Genomic DNA, 11,116 nt, shown 5'->3' with positions numbered 1-11,116 from the left:
GAGAACATTACGCTTCAATGTTAGTACTCAATATAGCATACAATACCTAATACAGGTATTTGAGATGTAGATATATATATATATATATATATATATATATATATGGAGACGAGAATACATAGGGCTTAAAATACATATAATGAAAAATCATACAACAGGAAACCTATATTGAGTGTAAAGTAATACAACATATATTAATTGCACTGTAGTGCATTTTACACTGTAATGATATCTGTTAGGTGTGAGATTACAGGGGCAACTGTTATCATTCATTGTCAGTGCACATTTAGTCAGTTAACCAGTAAAACCCCTGTTAGGAAGCGCTTGAGTCAGTAAAGTTATGTAACTGGCTATAAGCACCATAACCCATATAATATATGTGTTTAGATACGCAGGCTATGTTATGCCAACTGGTTTATTTTTAACAATGCAGTAGCTGAAGCAAAAAAATGTTGTTATTCTCCATTTTTCATTAGTGCAATTAGTTATTTAAATGTACAAATACCCAGGCAATACATCGGCATCTAAAATTAGGTATTTTTTTTCAACATACTAACTTGTTCAAAAAAGTCTGTTCATCCCCTCAAATTAAAGCCCTTATCATATTGTATTGACTGTTGGTTACTTTATAAAGAATGATGAATTGGTTGAAGAAATTAAAAGTCCCCCCACCCAACCTCAAAAAAAATGTGCAAAACTTTCCTTAAGTCCCATTAGTGGTTATATTGATACTGGTTAAAAGCCTGTCAAAATGATGGATAAGAATAAGATCATGTTGAACCTGTTTCTACCCAATTTGACTTTACCCTTGTAGCAGCATTGATTGAATGGTTTGTCAGATGGCTGCTCAGTGTGGCAAAATTCAAATTCAATACTGTTCATGGGACTACAGTTATGAGCATTAATATTTGTTTCATCAAACTTACCGACATCAAGTATGGTGTGGCATCCTGTTCACTGACTTTATATGCATTGACGTGATATTACCTCTGTCCTGTTCACTCTTCGATTGTTTTCTCTGTGACGGGCAATTGCTGAGGAAATATATTTGCTTGGCGATGATGATCACGTTCTCTCTGGTCATCAGGCACCATTTGTCGTTGAGCATATAGTGCTATACGGAAAAACATACACTGATAAAGAAAATAAAAAAGACATAACAATGCCCGGGCAATAAACAATAGTAAAAACAACAATGTCTACTCTTCTAAAAATATTTTTAGAATATGATATAATAAACATTGTTACATTTTATCTGGTTTGATAATATCCGCCTCTCCCCATTGAAGGGTATGTAAATTATATGAACATCACAGAACCTTCCCAGCGCCTGGCTTTTTCCATTGTTATAAATAGTAACTGCCACCCGAAAAACCTAAATAAACCAAAGTAGTAAAGCCATGAAATGAGGAAAATCTTGTCAGTAGGAATGAGAGTCAGGTACACACAAGAGTTATATGCAAACATTTTGCCAAATTTGTTTGTGTCTTATGTATGTGTATTTATATGTTTTTTAACATATACCGTATTTCCCCATGTATAAGACGCACCTTTTCCCCCAAAATTTTGGGTACTATGTAAAATTTGGATAGCTATTGTGTACAAGAAAAGAAGAAATGCTAGTGTAATATCAACAGACGCGAGGCCTATTTATACTATTGGGGGATTTCCTTGACAGCATGGGAAAACCCCCTACAGTATACATAGACCTCTCATCTATTTATATATTATATTTCATTGTGCGGCGCCCTTGGTGTCAGCGCATGGTGGTACTTATGGTTCTCCAAGTGTCAACATACTCTAGCTGCCATTGGTATGCTGGTGCTTGTAGTTCTACAAGCACCAGCATGCACAGACTGTTAATGACAGCCAGGGCTGGCTGGGAATTGTTGTTCCACAAACTAAAATGGTGTTTTTTCACTTGTTCTCTACTTTTCACGCTTTATTGACCTACACCCATCACCCCAGGGGCTAGGTCTTCCTAAAGGGGGGGCTCGCACAATTTTTTTGCAGACCCCACTCCCTAGATAATCCCTAGATAATCCAGCCCTTAGCTGAACAGCCTGGGGTTGGTTGTCATTATCCCTCCCAATATCTCCCTCTTGGTTGACAACATCATTCTTTCTCCTGTCACCCAAACCAGCTGCCTTGGAGTAACCCATGACTCAGCCCTCAGCTTTACCTCTTATATCCAGTCCCACACCAAATCCTTCCACTTCCTCCTCCTTAACAGGTCGCTGCAGTATTTGTCCGAAAGTATATGAATATAATATTGTCACTTGTGAGGTGGTCAAAATTGACTGCAAATGACTTAAAATTAGTGTTATTGAGGTTAATAATAATGTAGGAACAAAAAAAAGTAACATTATGTGATTTTACCATATTTTAGGATTTTTTCTAAAAAATACAAAACCAAAACCAAAACACACAAGGGTGATTTTGCCAAAACCAAAACACAAAGCTAATTCAGATCCAAAACCCAAACCAGTTGAAGGGGGTCAGTGAGCATCTCTACTCTTAATAGCTCTAAATCACATAAAAACGATCCTTGTGTAAATAGATGTAATTACTGCAAAGTATGACTGTCACATAATTGCTAGTAAATAAGTATACTCAGACAGGATGCTGGCATTCTGCAGAGACACAACCTTGTCTTGGTATTTTCTTGACAAATGAATGTAAGTGTCACCCGACACTGGAACAGATGGCTGTTAGGGAATCCTTTTCCCCAAGTAGTGATATGCACAGATCAATTTGTTTGTTTCCAGTGCTCCTCCTGCTGAAGGGGCATTTCCTCACAAGTAGACAGAATGAATGATGGTAATAGCATGTCCTCCAAGTATAACCAGAAGACAAATACAGTTGCAATATAATCCCTGAGAAACAATTCCAACCTTGGGTTCAAATTATAGATGTTGACTGACCCCCGTGTTTTGGTTTTGGATCTGTATTAACTTTGTGCTTTGGTTTTGGCAAAACCGCCCTCACATGTCTTGGTTTTGGTTTTGGATCTGAATTTTTTTTTTTTTAAAATGGCTAAAATATGCTAAAAATCACATAATTTGGCTCTTTTTTGTTCCTACATTATTATTATTAATCGCAATAACACTAATTTCCAGTCATTTCAAGTCAATTTTGACAACCTCACAGGTCACAATATTTTCATCCACTTTCGGCCAAAGACTGCAGAGATCTGGCTGGATGCTAAGCGGCAGAGCAATGACACAAACACACAGCAGTTTATAGCACATCTAGGAAACATTTCCACACAGCAATGTCAGAAAAGAAAAGTGGTGCAAGATGGATTTGTCTTTGGAGTTATCCGAGTGCCTGCACTGTATGCCCATAAACTAGCGTTTTTGGTGGGTCAAAGTGTCCACAGAGAACCACATTTGTCACTTGCTGATCGCCTTTACTACCTTTAAGCTCCAAGCAAGTAACATGCATGTTAACTGTTCGGCCAATGTTATATTGTGCTGTCTAGTTTGTTACTATAATTGGCCAGAAATAGTTTGAAAATCCCTGGCACTACGTAAAAGTTGCTACAAGGAATAAAGTCGATTTTTAAGTTGTTGGGTATTGCCAACGCATGTAGGTTCAATTTTGAATATCAAATTGTTTTATCTTTTCCATTTTTGTATGTCACATTAAATTGTCCATTGCTGTGATTAGGATTCTTATACGGGTTTCTCTACACAGACATATAAACCTCTAAAAACTTTTATTTGTTGAAAACTGCATTTTGCTTTATAGTACATGTACACTTACATATGTCAATAAACAGTGGGGTCAATTTTTTCAATTCATTTGATTGTTAAAATGGGCACTATATGGGCGTGGCCTAACCAGCTGTAGAGTTAACGTACACTTCATAGCTATCCTGCTACATGAGATCAATTATCCTGATGTCTTACCTCTCTGGTCTCCAAATTTTGATATCTTGTGAGCAAAGGTGTAGCGCTCAGCCTCCGGCTGTTTATTACAGATTTTATTCGCCATCTGGGTCATAGATCTCCTCCCAGCTAAGTGTTCAGGCACCTGTATTTTGTCCCTCTGAGACTTTACAGCGGTAAATCGTTTGAGATTGAGGGAAGGGAAAAAGTAAACCTGCATAATAACTGCCACTTGCTACCATTTTGAAGCCATACATCAGTGGTTCCAAAACTTTTTCAGTTCGCAGCACCTTTAAAGTCTCCATATTTTTTCAAGGCACCCCTCCAAAATAATTACCGAGCAGTCCCTTTTATAAGTAGTTGGATCAAAGTAACGTAATTAGTGTTTAGGTTAGGACAGAAATAATTAGTAAGTTGTTTGCAGAAATAATACACATAAATCCAACGGAAAATAATATTTTTATACATTTTTTTCAATTATATTTCTGCAGCTGATATTCAGAGGAATAAGATCAAACAAAATTAAAAACCATGTACAAAAATCATCACACTGTGCCCCTTCATCCTCACACTCTGTGCCCCCTTCATCCTCACACTATGTACCACCTTCACCCTGACACTCTGTGCCCCCTTCATCCTCAAACTATGTACCCCCTTCATCCACACACTCTGTGCCCTCTTTCTTTCACACACTCTGTGCCCTCCTTTATACTGACTCTGCCCCTCTTCATTCACGCACTCTCTGCCCTCCTTAATTCACACACTCTGTGACCTCCTTCATCCATGCACTATATGCCCTATTTCATCCACACACACTGTGCCCTCTTTCATCCATGCACTCTGTGCCCGCTTTCATCCACATACACTGTGCCCACTTTCATCCAGGCACTCTGTGCCCTCTTTCATCCAGGCACTCTGTGCCCTCATTCATACTGACTCTGCCTCCCATTACTGTTTCCTATCACTATTTCCCTTCCATCTCTTTACTTACCATAATTGGCCTTCTCTTTCTATTTCTTCTGTCTTCTTACCAATCCGTCATCGCTCCACGACATTCAGTGAGAAGCGGCAGGAGAGAGGGGGATGCTGGGTACCGGGTACCACCGGATTGGAAACTTTTATGTTTTTTTTATCCTGACCACGACACCCCTGTGACAGCGGCGTGGCACCCCTGGGAGCCGCGATGCACACTTTGGGAAACCGCTGCCTTACATATTTGTCTGCTATACCTTCTGTATATCTCCCTAAATGCCTCAACATCACAGTGACTTCCTAATCATCCTCTAAAGTGACTGACCCCCTTTATTATTTGAATGCCTGAAATAGTGCTAAGTACTGTATTTGAAGGGTAGTGTTTACCTTATATATCGCCTGTCCATGTTAAAAATAGAGATGACTCCACCTTGTCCTTCTTTTACTACTGCACATCTATATTCAAGGACACTCGATTGCACACTTGTATCAAAATAATCTGTTCAAGACTGTGGAGATACATCACTGACAATAAGGACACTAACTTGTTGCCTAGCATATACCTGATCTGCTGGAAGAAACATTTTCAGTTTACCAAATACACATAAGTATCGTATAATTGTAAAATACTATTGTATCAAGCACACAATACAAAATACAACACAGAGGTCTGTAGATTGGGACTCATTCATGTGACAGGCCCAGGATATTATACATACAGAACGGGAGTCTATACACCGGGATATACTCTGCTACCAAGCACAATAATATGTACTTACAGCACGAGGGTCTGTAAATTGGGACTTGTTCGCTGTGTTCACTTCACAAATATGTTCATACAGCACTGGGGTTTGTAGTCTGGGACTTATTGTTGTATACTGTTAGAGGAAGTCTGTAACACTGCGGTTGACAATTAATAGAAAACAGTTTGGAACCACAGTGCAGTCTTGGGATTTGTAATATGGGCATGCCAAACCACGCCACTGCGACAATGGCTAAAATGGAGAAAAGTACTTGAAAAACCAATTAATCTCAGAGCTCCAGGATAATTTCTTCACCGCCCCTTGTCTCTCAGTCTTCCCCGTCTCCTGCGGAAGTAGATGCTGCAATGCAGACTGATCCCCCATCCCTCCAACAGGTCCTGTTGGCCATCACATCCTCAGAGAAGAGGGTTATGGAAAAAATTGATGAGGTCCAGGCCAACCTCTCGTTAATACGTCATGACCTTCAAGGGATGCTGGAAAGAGCGGGAGAGGTGGAACATAGACTCTCTAATCTTGAGGATTCTACTACCCCCCTTGGTGGAGAGAATTCCGATCTGACTGTCCAGATTGGCCAATGCAAAATTAAGATGACAGATATGGAAGGCAGGCTTTGTCGCAACAATCTTTGATTTGTTGGGTTGCCAGGAAGAGTGGAAGGCGTCAAACCTGAATTATTTCTAGAAGACTGGCTCATAAAAGAATTCGACAGAGGAGTTCTCCCTGCACTTCATTGTGGAAAGGGCTCACAGCCAGGTGCCCCAGCTCGTACCTTTATTGCCAAGCTGAAGCACTTCAAAAACAGATATGATCCTTTGGGTGACCAGACAGCAAGGCCCCGTACGGTTTGGAAATCAAACAATAATGGTGTTTCCAGACTTTGCGGTAGAGGTCCAAAAAGCTTGTTCACAGTTCACCTCAATCAAGAAAAAGCTGCAAAACCACTAGCTCTTTATGCTATGCTATTTCCCTGCAGACTCAGGAACACAGTGGATGGCAAGTTCCATTTTTTACTTCTCCGCGAGAGGCAGAGGATTGGCTTGAAAGATGTTTACCTGCCCGGCAAAAAGATCATTGAATTGTACCTAGTGATGGGCTTGCTTGTATATGGGATATTTCTATATTTTGCTACTGAAGTCAGAGAAAATTTTCTAGCGGAGTTAAGCTTTGTCTATTATTTAGATAGTAGGGGTCTAGGTTTTCTCTTGCTAGGATTTAGGAAATAATCGATAGGATGTTTTGATTTTTGAGGGATCAAGGTATGCCTTAATTAGAATGGGTATACAGGGTGGGAAAGGAAAAGTTGTCATGTTTTAGACCAGATACAGATTGACCCAGAGGGCAGATATGTTTTTATTAGGGCCTCATTCAATAACACCCCCATTTACTGTTTTGGCTGTCTACATCCCCCCTCCATATAGTAATGACATTATGTGTAAGGTTGCCGCATTTGTTGTCACAGCTCCGGACACACCAGTGCTATATCTAGGAGACTTCATTAATGTAATAGATGTATCCATAGATAGGTGGTGTGAAGACCCTCTGTCACTACCCAATGGGTCCACTGCCTTTGGTAAACTTATTGACGATCTGGGTCTGGTGGATGTTTGGAGATTTAGAAACCCGGAGGTTAAACATTTTTCTTGTCACTCCTGCACCCACCACTCCCTATTAAGAATAGATATAGTCTTGGCTTCACACACTCTGGTCCCCTTGGTATCTGGGGTGGACTACCTTCCTAGAGGCATCTCTGACCACTCTTCTATCTAAGCAGTCTTTGATTTTAAGCCTGAACGGGGACTACAATTCTGGAAACTTAATCTGCATTGGTTGTCCAAACTTGGAGGGAGTACTGGCCTGACATGCCTCTGGGATGAATAATTTAAAGAGACAATAAGATGGGAGTCAACCCAGCTGTGATTTGGGACTAGTTCAAGGACTTTATGAGGGGTACCTTTATAAGAAAGATAGCGAGTATTAAAAAAACTTAACAAGCAAAAAGAGGAAGAGCTGGTGCAGAGATTATTATTATTATCCTTTATTTGTTAGGCGCCACAAGAGTTCCGCAGCGTCGTACACAGCACAAACAGTAGACTAACCAAGGTGAAACATAACACACAGTAAACAAAAAATACCAAAACTTCAGAGACTCCAGGCAGGCTAATGCAGTAAAGACGGAGCAGATGAACAGGTATGGAGAACAAAGGGAAGAGGCTCCTGCTCAAATGAGCTTACATCCTAAGGGAGGGTAGGACCTCCCTTAGGATGTAAGCTCCTACCTAATGTATAGGACCTCAAGGTCTTTGCAGAGATGCAAAGACCTTGAGGTCCTATACATTATGTCTCGTGCTGTAGAGGATAGACTGAACTGGCTTCAAACACAGTCTGATTGGACTGAATTTCTATATGACAAGCACAGTCAAAGGCTTCTTTTCTCCAGACATAATCAATATTTCCAAGCCGACTTGGGAGGGATTTACTTGGCGTGTCAAGCAAGAGATGAAATGTCTAATAGGTCAATCCCAGGTATCATAGACAAATATAATATTAAACAATATACGGGGGCCAAAATTGTGGGAGTGTTCTATGAATACTATAGTAATCTATATTCCATGCAAGCTCCATACACGCCAACTCAACTTATAACCTACTTTAACGGTAGGCTATCCCAAGAAGCGATTGACCTCTTGGACCCCCCTGTACTGAGGAGAAAATTGTGACAGCCGTCTCTTCATTTTCCAACCATAAAGCACCGGGCATTGATGGTATACCGATAGAAGTATACCAACAATACAAAGAATTCCTTGTCCCTAGGCTGTTAGACACCTACAATCAATTGCTGGAGTATGGTTCACTTCCCCCTTCTATGTCTGAAGCCATAGTCATCCATATATTGAAACCTGATAAAGAACCTTTGTGTTCCGGTATCAACGAGGAGAAACTGGATCCTTGCAGTTCAACTGGGATTGGTGTGACTTCACCTAGGGGCGCGGAGTCTAACAAATGGAAGGTGTTCGCCAGAGATTCCCGCAAGGGAATTTGGACTTTGCGGCTTCCACTTGCAGGTCATGGCCCCCTAGAGAAGTTCCCAATGAACCGTGAGAGAGGGAGCGAAGGATTGACAGGTAGTAGCCCCACGGGTGGATGTAGAAGAGGTAGGAGAACTGAATGTTTGTAGCCGTTACCACTGATGAATGGAGTGTAGCGATATCTGTGGTGTTACCACTAAGGAGTGGAATGTAGCGATGAACTTCAGAGTAACCACTAAGGAGTGGAATGTAGCGATGATCTGTGGTGTTACCACTGAGGAGTGGAATGTAGCGATGAACTTCAGCGTAACCACTAAGGAGTGGAATGTAGCAATGAACTTCAGAGTAACCACTAAGGAGTGGAATGTAGCGATAAACTTCAGAGTAACCACTAAGGAGTGGAATGTAGCGATGATCTGTGGTGTTACCACTGAGGAGTGGAATGTAGCGATGAACTTCAGAGTAACCACTAAGGAGTGGTATGTAGCAATGAACTTCAGAGTAACCACTAAGGAGTGGAATGTAGCGATAAACTTCAGAGTAACCACTAATGAGTGGAATGTAGCGATGAACTTCAGAGTAACCACTAAGGAGTGGAATGTAGCTATGATCTGCGGTGTTACCACTAATGAGTGGAATGTAGCGATGATCTGCTGTGTTATCACTAATGAGTGGAATGTAGCGATAAACTTCAGAGTAACCACTAAGGAGTGGAAATGCTGGCAGCCACACAGAGTGCGCAGGATCACCAGAGCGCTGACACACAGGAAGCCAGGAGAAAACAGGAATCAGTAGAGAGCAGTAATGCCGTAGCCCAGGGAGCTGCTTCCATCACAGAGGATAGAGCAGACTCAAAGAACCAGTGCTGAGAAGAGACACAAGGAGTCTAATATAGGACTGTTCTAATATAGGAATATTCCACCAATAGGATGAGGAAGAAGCTGAGAAGAGGCAGACGATTCTGCACATGCGCAGAAACGTCTGATGGACAGCGGCAGCCGGCGGGGATGCAGCGGCGGTGAGTGCACCCATTCCTGAAGAGAGGGTGCAGGAGGCCTGCGCCTAAACTGCTTATGGAGATATCGCAGAGGGAGACGGAGCACTGAGGAGACAGGTGAGTGCGCTGGCTCCAGGGTAGGTGCCGCGGGAGACCAGCACGTAGCACTTTGTATCCGGGTTCATATCACCCTATCTCCCTGATTACCACAGATACCAGTAACCAAAATTCTGGCTAAAATTCTATCCATACAGCTTAATGGGTTCATTCATGTGATTGTCCACCTAGATCAGGCAGAGTTTATGCCTGGCAAATCTACGCTTACTAATGTTAGACATATTCAGAGGATCCGGTCGACTGGGGAGAGGGCAGTGGTCGAGGCCATGGATGCGGCTAAGGCCTTTGACTTGGTTGAGCGGCACTATCTCTGGCATGTGCTGGAGCAGTTTGGCTTAGGACCCAGGTTTATTAGTCTTGTTAGGCTACTATAACTGGTCTGGGTCAGGGATCTCGACACGGCTGCACTGTATCCCCTGCCCTGTTTGCTTTAGCGATTGAGCCCCTTGCCTGTTTAATCCGCTCCCATGAGCACATTAGAGGCATAAAGATGGGAGGAATCACTGACAGCATAGCACTTTACACGGATAACATGTTGGTCTTCCTTGAGGAACCTGATAGGTCTTTATCTCACCTTTTAGAGGTGGTTGAGGACTTTGGTTTATATGCAGGACAAGATCAACTGGGACAAATCTGTTGTTTTTCCGATAGGGTGGCAACCTTCGCCAGTTGCTGTGTACTGTCAATCACTTCTGTGGACCGACAGGTTTAAATATTTAGGTATCTGGATTACAGCCTATGCATTAAAAGTTATTGCTCTAAATATTGACCCAATAACAGAATATTTAAAGACCAAAAGCCATACATGTCATAAGCTTCCTCTCAAGGTCAATTTTAGGATCAACCTAATACAAATGATGATCCAACCGAAGTACTTATACCCCCTCCAGCACTTCCCATTGTATCTACCATTGAAGGTTTTCCAAAACATTAATAAAAATCTAATTTCCCTGATCTGGAGTGGTAAGAGAGCTAGGGTGTGCTTTAACACATTATGTAGAACCAAAAATTCAGTAGGATTGAACCTGCCCAATCTTAGAATTTATTATCTTGCTTCTCAGCTTAAACATTTGGTCCCCTGGTTAGGTGATTTGCAGAACACAACTTTCGGACACTTCTTGGGTGAGCTAACTAAGCCAGACCTAGCAAGGTGGCTCCTATAATAAGATAGGCATCAATTATTTGGTCAATATCACATGCTCTTATGGGAGGTTAAGGGTTACACCTCTTCAACCGAGATCACTTGCGGTCAGCATTCGGGTCCATCAGTGATGTTCACAGTCGCTTTAAAAGGAAGTCTATAAATATTACCATCGTTTTTTAAAACTTTCCTGCTTTTTTCGTAGG

Source organism: Mixophyes fleayi, chromosome 2, assembly GCF_038048845.1.
Source record: "Mixophyes fleayi isolate aMixFle1 chromosome 2, aMixFle1.hap1, whole genome shotgun sequence".
NCBI classification, from domain to species: Eukaryota; Metazoa; Chordata; class Amphibia; order Anura; family Limnodynastidae; genus Mixophyes; species Mixophyes fleayi.
Note: the sequence above shows the minus strand (reverse complement) of the source record.